Genomic DNA, 13,518 nt, shown 5'->3' on the forward strand with positions numbered 1-13,518 from the left:
TTGTTTCTGACCTGTTCTGTTATTAAATAGTCAGCTACAGTAAACTGGTAAAACAAAAACAATTATGTCACAGTCACACAATGTGCCGAACGTAGCATCTGATTCTTTATAATGTTCCTGTAGAATAAATTGAGTGTTTCAAATGCCCTCAGTCCTGTATCTATCAACTATATCAGACATATTATCTTTGGTGATCTTAACACTTCACAGAAGTGGTGAACTCAGGAGGAGGAGGCACAAAGCCACTCTTTTTTAAATAAGTGAGAGCCAGTGAGAGGTTTAGACCCTTGCAGAGAAGACGAAGATGAAGTTGAGCTGTGTGTGTTGGGCCCTGGGGCTGGTCCTGCTCATAGCCATCTCCTCAGATGCTTTACGTGAGTTTACAGTTATTTTTGATGCTGTTGTTTAATAATGGCAGAAGTTAATATTACATTATAGTTCATTGTTGTATAATTCTATGGGCGTAGCAATATGTTTCTCCCTAGAAGGCAGTTACAGCTGTATAATAATTGATAAATGATATTTAATCATGATTTTAGAATATCATTTAGAATTGGTTTAATCCTAGTCTAATTCTGGTCAATACTCTATGTTCTTATAATCAGGATTATCATTTCTTTTTTACAGTAAATAAAACACAAACTGATAAAGGTTTTTTGCTTCTCTTACACAGCACAAAGTCTTGGTCATCCTGATTTCTGCTGTTTCAGCTTTGCCTCGATGAAAATTCCAACCAATAAAATAATAAAAATTGAAAAAATAGATGGGAATTGCCCAAAGCCAGGCTATCTGTGAGTGTCTACATCACAGACACACACACACACACAAAACACACCAATTTAATTTGTTCTCTCATTGTGATATGTTAACGCAATATGAGGAAAGAGTTTGCATTTTGACAATATGGACAAAATTGGATATACAAAGACAGTTCCACTGCATAAAGCCTGTTATCAGAAGTCTTTAATACCACATGCATGGCATTGAGGCTGGTCGACTGAGGCTCATGGGTGGCTAATCAAATGCTGTGTTTGAACACCTGTGTCTACAGTGAGTGTCTGAATTCACCAACTGGAAGAGAATCTGGAAACTGGACTCACATTGTTTATGATTAGCTCCTGTACATCAGCAGATGAAATGAGGTCCACTCTAATCCTCACTGTGTTCTCTGTGTCTTTCAGGGTCACAACTGAGGCTGGGAAAAAGATCTGCTTTCAAAACTACCCTCGTTAATTTCTGAAAAACTTGATTTCCGTGCAATAGACTCCACGTAACCAAAGAACCAGTCAATATCCTGCTTTATTTTAGTATTGCCAAAGGTTGTTTAATTTCTTATGCGTTTTAAAATCCTTCACTTGCCATGCTATTGTTATTAACCCATCACTTTGACTCAGTTTTATTAACACTTGTTTAATGCCAATGATACAAATAAAGCAATGCATGACAAAAACTGTGCAAGGGAACATTTTAAGTTTCCAAAGTGAGGAAATACACATGAGCGGACATACACACAGTGGCACAGCAGGAAGTGTTGCTGTCACACAGCCCCGGGAACCTGGAGGTTATGGGTTTGAGTCAAACTCCAGCTGTCTGTCTGTCAGGAATTTGGTATGTTCTCTCTGTGTCCTTGTGGGGTTCCTTTGGGTGCTCCGGTTTCCTCCCATGGTCCCAAAACAAACGTTGGTAAGTTTACATTTACATTTACATTTATGCATTTGGCAGACGCTTTTATCAAAAGCCACTGACAAAAGAGGATCTAACATTTGAACTACAGAACAATTTATACAGAGTACCTTACATTGAGGGCAATATGCCAGGAAGTAATAAGTGCATTAAAGAACGACTTTCAGTGCAAGAGATACTCTCTGAAGAGCTGGGTTTTCAAGGATTTCTTGAATGCGGAGAGGGTTTCTGTTGCTCTGATAGTGCTTGGAAGCTCGTTCCACCAGCGTGGTACCAGAGATGAGAATAGCCTCGACTGACATGTATGGGGGGTTGGCCGTGTTAGTTGGCGCTCCTTTGAGGAACGGAGAGGGCGGGCGCTAACATATGGTTTTAAGAGTCTATTGAGGTAGATGGGAGCAGAGCCAGTGAATACTCTGAAGGCCATCATTAGTAAGTGGATTGGCAACTCAAAATTATCCATAGGTCTGCAGGCTTAAAGGAAACTGATTGGTTCAGAGAGACATTGAAGTGAAGTAAAGCATTTGAGAGCTTAGTTAGCTATAGCAAGATTAGCTAATTGTAATGAGTGAAATATCACAATGTTAGCTTGTTGCTATATTTGCTACATGTTTACATGCAGCCCCTTGCAAGGCATTCTTTTATATTTTTAATTGAGTTATTTTAGCTTAGTAGCCCATATTATTTTAGCTTAGTAGCCCATATCATACTAGTAATTGTGGATCTTGTTGAAGGATGCTGCTTTTGGGGCAGGGGAGCTGCTGATTAGAAGGTTTCACAGAGAGAAATATTGTTCTTGGGGCAGGAGTACTGTGTTTTTGGGGTAAATCATGCTCACTTAATTTTGTAATGACTATTTTACTGCTTAATGCAGCACTTAAAGCAGATATGTACTGTGTAGTGTAACAGTGCTGCTCTAATGTCAGGGGAAATATACTGTATTGTATTACTACTCTAAGGACAGGAGGAATGTAACTACTGCTCTGAGGGCAGGGGGAATGTAGCTATTGTAGTGTGCTACTGCTCTGGGGGCAGGAGGAATGTAGCAACTGCTCTGAGGGCAGGGATAATGTAGCTAGGGTAGCACGGTACTGCTTTTAGGGCAAGGGGAAAGTAGCTACTGTAGTGCATTACTGCTTTGAAGGTAGGAGGAATAAAGCTATATTATTGTAGTATAGCTCTGACAGCAGGTGGAATGTAGCTACTGTATAGGGTAGTACTGCGCTAAGGGCAGGAGGAATGTAGCTAGTGTAGTGTGGTACTGCTCTAATGGCAGCAGTGATGTAGCTACTGTTCTTAAGGACAGGGGTATTGTAGCCAGTGTAGTCTAGTACTGATCTGAAGACTGAAGGTATGTAGCTACTTTTCTGTGAGCAGGGGGAATGTATCTAGTACATCACTTCTTGATTCTCCACCATATCAAGCTAGTAAAGTTATATTTGTCTGTGAAATGTTACCAAACGGACATAATTCAAACTGCTGGCTGACATCAGTGAAACTACTGTTAACTACGAGGTAAATCAGCTAACTTGAACTCACTTAGTTGAAGTTTGCCAAATAATATAAGCTCAGATAACCACATAAAACTAGTAAAAATAAAAATACTGCACAACCACAATTTTGGTTCTACCAGTGTTGCCCCACCTCCACTACAATTTGATTGGTTATTTCTCTGAACAATTCATTTTTCTTTCTGCCTTCAGAACAAGTTGGTGTAACTAAAATTCCCATATGCCTGAGGGTGTGAGTGTGTGTCATCCTGTGAAGGATTGGTGCACCCTACAGGGTGTGTTACTATCTTGCCCACTGATTCTGTGCAGGCTCTGAACCCACCGCCACCCAGAAATGGATAAGGGTTACAGACAAATAATGAATAATGTCATACAGAACGGGATATAAAATCCTGTTAATATTAAAGATCTCTCTATATCTGTGAACCCATGTGACCTTAGATTATTGCTCATTTTTTCTTTTACTTTGCCCTTCTGTTTATTTACCTCTTTCCTCTTTGCTTCTGGATATTTGACTTTGAAGAATTGGGATCTGAGGAAGAAAAAAGGGCAGTTTTACTAGATTCAGGAACACAAAACAAGCAGAACATCTTGTAATATTATTAGAACAGTTTCACAATGTGAAATATTAGCTTCTGTGACCATGAAATGCTTCCAGCAGTAAAGTAAAGTTATGAATGAATGAATGAAATATAAGCTGTATTGTATTAGTTATACTGAAGAAGACTTAACTGGATAACACAATGTTTTGCAGTGTAGGTTAAAATAGAACAAAGCATGGGAAATGATTACCTAACTGTAGTAGTGTTTACGTATAGTGTGCGATAGTGATAAAGATACAGAGGGATAGTGCTATAGTAGAGGCTGCTAGAAACATAAAAACTTGCAAAGACAAGCAGAACCACAGAAACAGGGTTTGGTGTGATAAATATGTCATATTTAATAGCATTATACAAATTATGAATATTTTTTTTAAATATATAATTATATATTTAATTATCTCTAAGTATATATATATATATATATGTGTGTGTGTGTGTGTGTGTGCGTGTGTGTGCGTGTGTCTGTGAATCCTACACATGAAATGGACCTAATTTCGAAGGAGCATTATATCACTGTCGCACATTAATGTGCTGAACTTAGCATATGATTTTTTATAATGTTCCTAAACTACATGCATTCTGGTCTCTTACTCTTATTGGACATTCCAGGGCTTGGTAATGCTGAATAGAGCAGATTGGTAGTACATTGATGACGTTATGGCATTTAAAGTTGAAGTGTCAGAGTTCTAGTTGTTGTTAATAATACATAGAAATTTAGCGTCTGATTCTTTATCATGTTCCTGTAGAGTGCTTCAAAGGCCCTCAGTCCTGTATCTATCAAATATATCAGACATATTATCTTTGGTGATCTTCACACTACAGTTTGTGTTCTCTGCTCTGCTCCGAGAGGAAGATGTGGTGAACTCAGGAGGAGGAGGCACAGAGCCACTCGTCTTTAAATAAGTGAGAGCCAGGTTTAGACCCCTGCAGAGAAGATGAAGATGAAGTTGATCTGTATGTGTTCGGCCCTGGGGCTGGTTCTGCTCATAGCCGTCTCCTCGGGTGCTACAAGTGAGTTTACAGTTATTTTTGATGCTGTTGTTTAATAATGCCAGTAGTTAATATTACATTATAGTTTATTGTTGTACTGTTTTATGGACATAGCAGTATGTTTCTACCTAGAAAGCCTTTACAGCTGTATAATAATTGATAAATGATATTTAATCATGATTTTATCATTATCATGAGTCTAATTCTGTTCAATACTCTATGTTTATATAATCAGGATTATCATTTTTATTACATTAAATGAAACACAAACTAATACATTTTTTTTGCTTCTCTTCACAGTACAAAGTGTTGGTCATCCTGATTACTGCTGTTTCAGCTTTGCCTCGATGAACATTCCAGCCAATAAAATAACAAAAGTTGAAAAATTAGATGGGAATTGCCCAAAGCCAGGTTATCTGTGAGTGTCTACATCACACACACACACACACACACACCATTTTAATTTATTCTCTCACTGTGATATTTTAGCACAATATAAGGAAAGGGTTAGAATTTTGAAATTATGGACACATTATGGATTTACAAGGATTATTCTGACACTTCCACTGCATAAAGACATAAAAAGCCACTGCATAATGCCACAAGTCTTTAATACCACATGCTTGACATTGAGGCTGGTCGACTGAGGCTCATAGATGGCTAATCACATGCTGTGTTTGAACACCGGTGTCTGCAGTGAGTGTCTGAATTCACCAACTGAAAGAGAATCTGTAAAGTGGACACACAGTGTTTATGATTAGCCACTGTACATCAGGAGATGAAATGAGGTCCGCTCTAATCCTCACTCTGTTCTCTGTGCCTTTCAGGGTCACAACGGAGGCTGGGAAAAAGATCTGCTCTGAAAAGTTCCTTGTTAATTTCTGACAAACTTGTTAATTTCTGACAAACTTGATTTCCGTGCAGCAGACATGCAGTTTAACTGATTAATGCCAGTCAATATCCTGCTTCAGTTTGGTATTTTCAATGATTTTTAAGATCCTTCACCTGCCATGCTATTGTTCTTAATGACTTTGACTTTATCAACAATTGTTTAATGCCAATATTAAAAATAAAACAATGCATGACAAAAACAGTGCAAGTGAATTATTTATGTTTTCACTGTGTTGAAACACACATGGGTGGAAATACACACATGGCACATTGACAGGCTCTATGTTGAGGAAGATCCTTGTATAATATTTTAATCTACTAACTCTGCACAGAGATGAAAGATTACTCTCAAAAGCCTGCTCTGAATGGTGTATAACTTTGTCAACTTACCTATTTGTCCCTGTCTTGCACTTGGCTTCGCTGCTACTGCTCATTCTGAACCTTTAGAGTTTGTTGTACAAAGACTTACAGATTATTAGATTTCAGAGATAGCACTTCTGCTGAACTCAGATGGTGCAGAAATATCAACTGAAAGCTTCAAACAACTTTTATGATTTTGTATTATATCTTTTCATTGAATGCATTGTTGCTTGTCAGTAATATCAATGTCTTTATCCGTGTTTGAGGCTGTACACTGCCTCATTTCTAGTGTGTGTATGCTGAGCAGTTTCCAGTGGGTTTTTTTGTGGTTGTATATTTTTACCTTATATTATTGCTTGTTTTTCTCATTTTACTTCGCCCTTCTCTCTGTGCTTCTGGATATTTTACAATGTTCCTTAATAATTTTATTTTGTCTCACCTGTGTGACTGCTTCTATAAATCTTGACTTTTCCCACCACTGTTTTTCTGATTTTTAAGTATCCTGTTAATCTTAAAGATCTCTCCATAGATCTGTGAACCCCTGGTCGCAGCCACATTACAGTGAGATGAATGAAGCTATTGTCAGAATGTTGTCAGTGATTTTGTCTCAAGAAAATATCTAATTCAACATGTAGATAATTTTGCTTGTTTGAAGAATTGTGGTCTGAGGAAGAAAACGGGGAAGTTTTACTAGATTCAGGAACACAAAACAAGCATAACATCTTATAATATTCTTTAGAACAATCTCACAATGTGAAATATTACCTTCTGGGACCATGAAATTCTTCCAGCGGAAAAGTAAACCTATGAATGAATGAATGAAATATAAGCTGTATTATATTAATTATACTGAAGAGGACAACACTGGATAATGCAATGTTTTGCAGTGTAGGTTAAAATAGAACAAAGCATGGGAAATGATTGCATTACCGTAGTGTTTGCATAGTGTGTGTGATAGTGATATAGATACAGAGGGATTGTGCTATAGTAGAGACTGATAAAAACGTGCAAGTACAAGCAGAACCACAGAAACGATGTAGTCTTGTGATAAATATGAGTTATGTTTAAGAGCATTATGCACATTTAGGTACAAAATATATATGATCATTTTTTAAATCTGACATATATATTTTATGACAATGATAAGAAATTGAACAGTGAATTGATGTTTCAACTGGGACACATTCATTGTAAGTAGATAATGTGGCACTCACACAATCCAAACATGCATTTAATGAGCATAAAGCTGACCATCCTTTGCGAGCCTGTTTCATCAGCTGTTTTCTTCTCTCTTTGGTTTTTGAAATGCTGCATGTTTGTTTTGTTTAGGCTTTTGAATTAATGCTTCGCCACTTGTGTCTGAACCATCTCTATAATGTGAACCGTACACTTGAAATGGGCCAAAAATGGGAAGAGCCTAAAACAGCAAAAATTTGTCTTTTACTTAGCAAGACATTTAATTGAATAATAATTAAAATAAGATAAAGTATGTTAGCATGGGCTAATCATTCCCCTTTGATTTTCAAAAAAGTTTAACACTTAAAGACGCTTTTCAGAAAGGTTTCAGTATATCTCGTCCGTACCTCTGCAAACCAACTGTTCTAAGAGCAAGAGGTGACTTTTCAGAATATGGTTGCAACATGAACAGAGCCATAGGAAAAGAACTGTGTGTTGTTTGTCTAAAAGCAAAAGAGGAATATGATTGTTCCATTACTAAACAGAAAATAAACTACATGCATTCTGGAATCTTACTCTTATTGCACATTCCAGGGCTTGGTAATGCTGAATAGAGCAGATTGGAAGTACATTGATAACATTATGGCATTTAAAGTTGAAATGTCAGAGTTCTAGTTGTTGCTAAACAATACATTGCAACTTAGCGTCTGATTCTTTATAATGTTCCTGTAGAGTGCTTCAAAGGCCCTCAGTCCTGTATCTATCAAATATATCAGACATATTATCTTTGGTGATCTTCACACTAGAGTGTGTGTTCTCTGCTCTGCTCCGAGAGAAAGATGTGATGAACTCAGGAGGAGGAGGCACAGAGCCAATTGTGTTTAAATAAGTGAGAGCCAGTGAATGATTTAGACCCCTGCAGAGAAGATGAAGATGAAGTTGAATTGTGTGTGTTGTGCTCTGGGGCTGGTCCTGCTCATAACCATCCCCTCTGATGCTTTACGTGAGTTCACAATAAATGTTGTGTCTGTTGTTTAATAATGGATGTAGTTAATACTAAATTATAGTTTATTGTTGTATAATTATATGGGCGTAGCAGTATGTTTCTCACTAGAAGACAGTTACAGCTGTATAATAATTGATAAATTATATTTAATCATGATTTTAGAAGATGATTTAGAATTGGTTTAATCCTAGTCTAATTTTGTTCAATACTCTATGTTTTTATAATCAGGATTATCATTTCTTTTTTATAGTAAATAAAACACAAACTAATAAAAGTTTTTGGCTTCTCTTACACAGCACAAAGTGTCGGACATCCTGATTTCTGCTGTTTCAGCTTTGTCTCGATGAACATTCCAGCCAATAAAATAACAAAAGTTGAAAAGTTAGATGGGAATTGCCCAAATCCAGGATATTTGTGAGTGTCCACATCACACACACACACAATTTTAATTGGTTCTTTCATTGTGATATTTTAACACAATATAAGGAAAGAGTAAGCATTTTGAAATTATGGACAAAATTGGATTTACAAGGATTATTCTGACACTTCCACTGCATAAAGCCACAAGTCTTTAATACCACATGCTTGGCATTGAGGCTGGTCGACTGAGGCTCATAGGTGGCTAATCAAATGCTGTGTTTGAACGCCTATTTCTGAAGTGATTTCACCAACTGGAAGAAAGGTCTGTAAACTACACTCTCAGTGTTTGTAATTAGCTACTGTACATCAGCAGATGGAATGAGGTCCGCTTTAATCCTCAGTGTGTTCTCTGTGTCTTTCAGGGTCACAACGGCGGCTGGGAAAAAGGTCTGCTCTGAAAACTACCCCAGTTTCTGACAAACTTGGTTTCCGTGCAGCAGACATGCAGTTTAACTGATTAATGCCAGTCAATATCCTGCTTCAGTTTGGTATTTTCAATGATTTTTAAGATCCTTTACCTGCCATGCTATTGTTCTTAATCCATGACTTTGACTTTATCAACAATTGTTTAATGCCAATATTAAAAATAAAGCAATGCATGACAAAAACAGTGCAAGTGAATTATTTATGTTTTCACTGTGTTGAAACACACATGGCACATTGACAGGCTCTATGTTGAGGAAGATCCTTGTATAATATTTTAATCTACTAACTCTGCACAGAGATGAAAGATTACTCTCAAAAGCCTGCTCTGAATGGTGTAAAACTTTGTCCACTCATCTATTTGTCCCTGTCTTGCACTTGGCTTCTAGAAAGCTCTTGGCTTCGCTGCTACTGCTCATTCTGAACCTTTAGAGTTTGTTGTACAAAGACTTACAGATTATTAGATTTCAGAGATAGCACTTCTGCTGAACTCAGATGGTGCAGAAATATCAACTGAAAGATTCAAACAACTTTTCCGACATTGTATTATATCTTTTCATTGAATGCATTGTTGCTTGTCAGTAATATCAATGTCTCTATCTGTGTTTGAGAGTGTACACTGCCCCATTTCTAGTGTGTGTATGCTGACCAGTTTCTAGTGTTTTTTTGTGGTTGTATATATTTACCTTAAATTATTGCTTGTTTTTTCATTTTACTTCACCCTTCGGTTTATTTTGCTGTTTCTCTGTGCTTCTGGATATTTGACTTTGTTCCTTAATAATTTTATTTTGTCTCACCTGTGTGACTGCTTCTATAAATCTTGACTTTTCCCACCACGGTTTTTCTGATTTTTAACTATCCTGTTCATCTTAAAGATCTCTCCATATATCTATGAACCCCTGGTCGCAGCCACGTTACAATGAGATGACTGAAGCTATTGTCAGAATGTTGTCAGTGATTTTGTCTCAAGAAAATATCTAATTCAACATGTAGATAATTTTGCTTGTTTGAAGAATTGTGATCCGAGGAAGAAAAAATGGGATGTTTCACTAGATTCAGGAACACAAAACAAGCAGAATATCTTATAATATTCTTAGAACAATCTCACAATGTGAACTATTTGCTTCTGTGACTATGAAATGCTTCTAGTGGAAAAGTAAATATATGAATGAATGAATGAAATATAAGCTGTATTATATTAATTATACTGAAGAGGACTTCACAGGATAACGCAATGTTTTGCAGTGTAGGTTAAAATAGAACAAAATACGGGAAATGATTGCCTTACAGTAGTGTTTGCGTAGTGTGATTGATAGTGATATAGATACAGAGGGATTGTGCTATAGTAGAGACTGATAAAAACGTGCAAGTACAAGCAGAACCACAGAAGCGATGTAGTCTTGTGATAAATATGAGTTATGTTTAAGAGCATTATGCACATTTAGGTACAAAATATATATGATCATTTTTAAATCTGAAATATATATTTTATGACAATGATAAGAAATTGAACAGTGAATTGATGTTTCAACTGGGACACATTCATTGTAAGTAGATAATGTGGCACTCACACAATCCAAACATGCATTTAATGAGCATAAAACTGACCATCCTTTGCGAGGTCATCAGCTGTTTTCTTCTCTCTTTGGTTTTTGAAATGCTGCAAGTTTGTTTTAGTTTTTGAAACAATACTTTGCCACTTTTGTCTGAACCATCTCTATAATGTGAACCGTACACTTGAAATGGGCCAAAAATGGGAAGAGCCTAAAACAGCAAAAATTTGTCTTTTACTTAGCAAGACATTTAATTGAATAATAATTAAAATAAGATAAAGTATGTTAGCATGGGCTAATCATTCCCCTTTGATTTTCAAAAAAGTTTAACACTTTTTGACGCTTTTCAGAAAGGTTTCAGTATATCTCATCCATACCTCTGCAAACCAACTGTTCTAAGAGCAAGAGGTGACTTTTCAAAATACAGCTGCAACAAGAACAGAGCCATAGGAAAATAACTGTGTGTTGTTTGTCTAAAAGCAAAAGAGGAATATGATTGTTCCATTACTAAACAGAAAATAAACTACATGCATTCTGGTCTCTTACTCTTGTTGCACATTCCAGGGCTTGGTAATGCTGAATAGAGCAGATTGGTAGTACATTGATAACATTATGGCATTTAAAGTTTAAGTGTAAGAGTTCTACTTGTTGCCAAATTATACATTGCAACTTAGCGTCTGATTCTTTATAATGTTCCTGTAGAGTGCTTCAAAGGCCCTCAGTCCTGTATCTATCAAATATATCAGACATATTATCTTTGGTGATCTTCACACTAGAGTGTGTGTTCTCTGCTCTGCTCCGAGAGAAAGATGTGATGAACTCAGGAGGAGGAGGCACAGAGCCAATTGTGTTTAAATAAGTGAGAGCCAGTGAATGATTTAGACCCCTGCAGAGAAGATGAAGATGAAGTTGAATTGTGTGTGTTGTGCTCTGGGGCTGGTCCTGCTCATAACCATCCCCTCTGATGCTTTACGTGAGTTCACAATAAATGTTGTGTCTGTTGTTTAATAATGGATGTAGTTAATACTAAATTATAGTTTATTGTTGTATAATTATATGGGCGTAGCAGTATGTTTCTCACTAGAAGGCAGTTACAGCTGTATAATAATTGATAAATTATATTTAATCATGATTTTAGAAGATGATTTAGAATTGGTTTAATCCTAGGCTAATTTTGTTCAATACTCTATGTTTTTATAATCAGGATTATCATTTCTTTTTTATAGTAAATAAAACACAAACTAATAAAAGTTTTTGGCTTCTCTTACACAGCACAAAGTGTCGGACATCCTGATTTCTGCTGTTTCAGCTTTGTCTCGATGAACATTCCAGCCAATAAAATAACAAAAGTTGAAAAGTTAGATGGGAATTGCCCAAATCCAGGATATTTGTGAGTGTCCACATCACACACACACACAATTTTAATTGGTTCTTTCATTGTGATATTTTAACACAATATAAGGAAAGCGTAAGCATTTTGAAATTATGGACAAAATTGGATTTACAAGGATTATTCTGACACTTCCACTGCATAAAGCCACAAGTCTTTAATACCACATGCTTGGCATTGAGGCTGGTCGACTGAGGGTCATAGGTGGCTAATCAAATGCTATGTTTGAACGCCTATTTCTGAAGTGATTTCACCAACTGGAAGAAAGTCTGTAAACTACACTCTCAGTGTTTGTAATTAGCTACTGTACATCAGCAGATGGAATGAGGTCCGCTTTAATCCTCAGTGTGTTCTCTGTGTCTTTCAGGGTCACAACGGCGGCTGGGAAAAAGGTCTGCTCTGAAAACTACCCCAGTTTCTGACAAACTTGGTTTCCGTGCAGCAGACATGCAGTTTAACTGATTAATGCCAGTCAATATCCTGCTTCAGTTTGGTATTGTCAATGATTTTTAAGATCCTTTACCTGCCATGCTATTGTTCTTAATCCATGACTTTGACTTTATCAACAATTGTTTAATGCCAATATTAAAAATAAAGCAATGCATGACAAAAACAGTGCAAGTGAATTATTTATGTTTCCACTGTGTTGAAACACACATGGCGCAGTGACAGGCTCTATGTTGAGGAAGATCCTTGTATAATATTTTAATCTACTAACTCTGCACAGAGATGAAAGATTACTCTCAAAAGCCTGCTCTGAATGGTGTACAACTTTGTCAACTTATCTATTTGTCCCTGTCTTGCACTTGGCTTCTAGGAAGCTCTTGGCTTTGCTGCTACTGCTCATTCTGAACCTTTAGAGTTTGTTGCACAAATACTTACAGATTATTAGATTTCAGAGATAGCACTTCTGCTGAACTCAAATTGTTCAGAAATATCAACTGAATGCTTCAAACAACTTTTACAACATTTTATTATTTCTTTTTATTGAATGCATTGCTGCTTGTCAGTAATATCAATGTCTTTATCCGTGTTTGAGGGTATACACTGCCCCATTTCTATTGTGTGTATGCTGAGCAGTTTCCAGTGTTTTTTTTTTTTTGAGGTTGTATATTTTTACCTTAAATTATTGGTCGTCTTTTCTATTTACTTCACCCTTCGGTTTATTTTGCTGTTTCTCTGTGCTTCTGGATATTTGACTTTGTTCATTAATAATTTTATTTTGTCTCACCTATGTGACTGCTATTTAATATTAACTATCCTGTTAATATTAAAGATCTCTCTATATATCTGTGAACCCCTGGTCGCAGCCACATTACAGTGAGATGATTGAAGCTATTGTCAGAATGTTGTCAGTGATTTTGTCTCAAGAAAATATCTAATTCAACATGTAGATAATTTTGCTTTTTAAGAATTGTGATCTGAGGAAGAAAAAAGGGACATTTTACTAGATTCAGGAACACAAAACAAGCAGAACATCTTATAATATTCTTAGAATAATCTCACAATGTGA

The 13,518-nt window shown here is 36.4% G+C and overlaps 3 long non-coding RNA genes across 3 annotated transcripts; all 3 read left to right on the forward strand.

Moving 5' to 3' along the window:
• The first annotated feature begins 265 nt into the window (after nucleotides 1-265).
• LOC136674015 (uncharacterized) lies at nucleotides 266-5,840 on the forward strand. The gene is made up of 6 exons (XR_010795995.1): nucleotides 266-374; nucleotides 674-791; nucleotides 1,182-1,683; nucleotides 4,646-4,807; nucleotides 5,087-5,204; nucleotides 5,614-5,840. It is a non-coding gene; the product is annotated as an uncharacterized lncRNA (long non-coding RNA).
• Nucleotides 5,841-8,108: 2,268 nt separating this feature from the next.
• LOC136673150 (uncharacterized) lies at nucleotides 8,109-9,237 on the forward strand. The gene is made up of 3 exons (XR_010795888.1): nucleotides 8,109-8,216; nucleotides 8,516-8,633; nucleotides 9,002-9,237. It is a non-coding gene; the product is annotated as an uncharacterized lncRNA (long non-coding RNA).
• A 2,243-nt stretch (nucleotides 9,238-11,480) lies between these two features.
• Nucleotides 11,481-12,583, forward strand: LOC136673168 (uncharacterized). The gene is made up of 3 exons (XR_010795891.1): nucleotides 11,481-11,588; nucleotides 11,888-12,005; nucleotides 12,373-12,583. It is a non-coding gene; the product is annotated as an uncharacterized lncRNA (long non-coding RNA).
• The last annotated feature ends 935 nt before the right edge of the window (nucleotides 12,584-13,518 follow it).

Source organism: Hoplias malabaricus, chromosome 17 (assembly GCF_029633855.1).
Source record: "Hoplias malabaricus isolate fHopMal1 chromosome 17, fHopMal1.hap1, whole genome shotgun sequence".
Taxonomy (NCBI): Eukaryota; Metazoa; Chordata; class Actinopteri; order Characiformes; family Erythrinidae; genus Hoplias; species Hoplias malabaricus.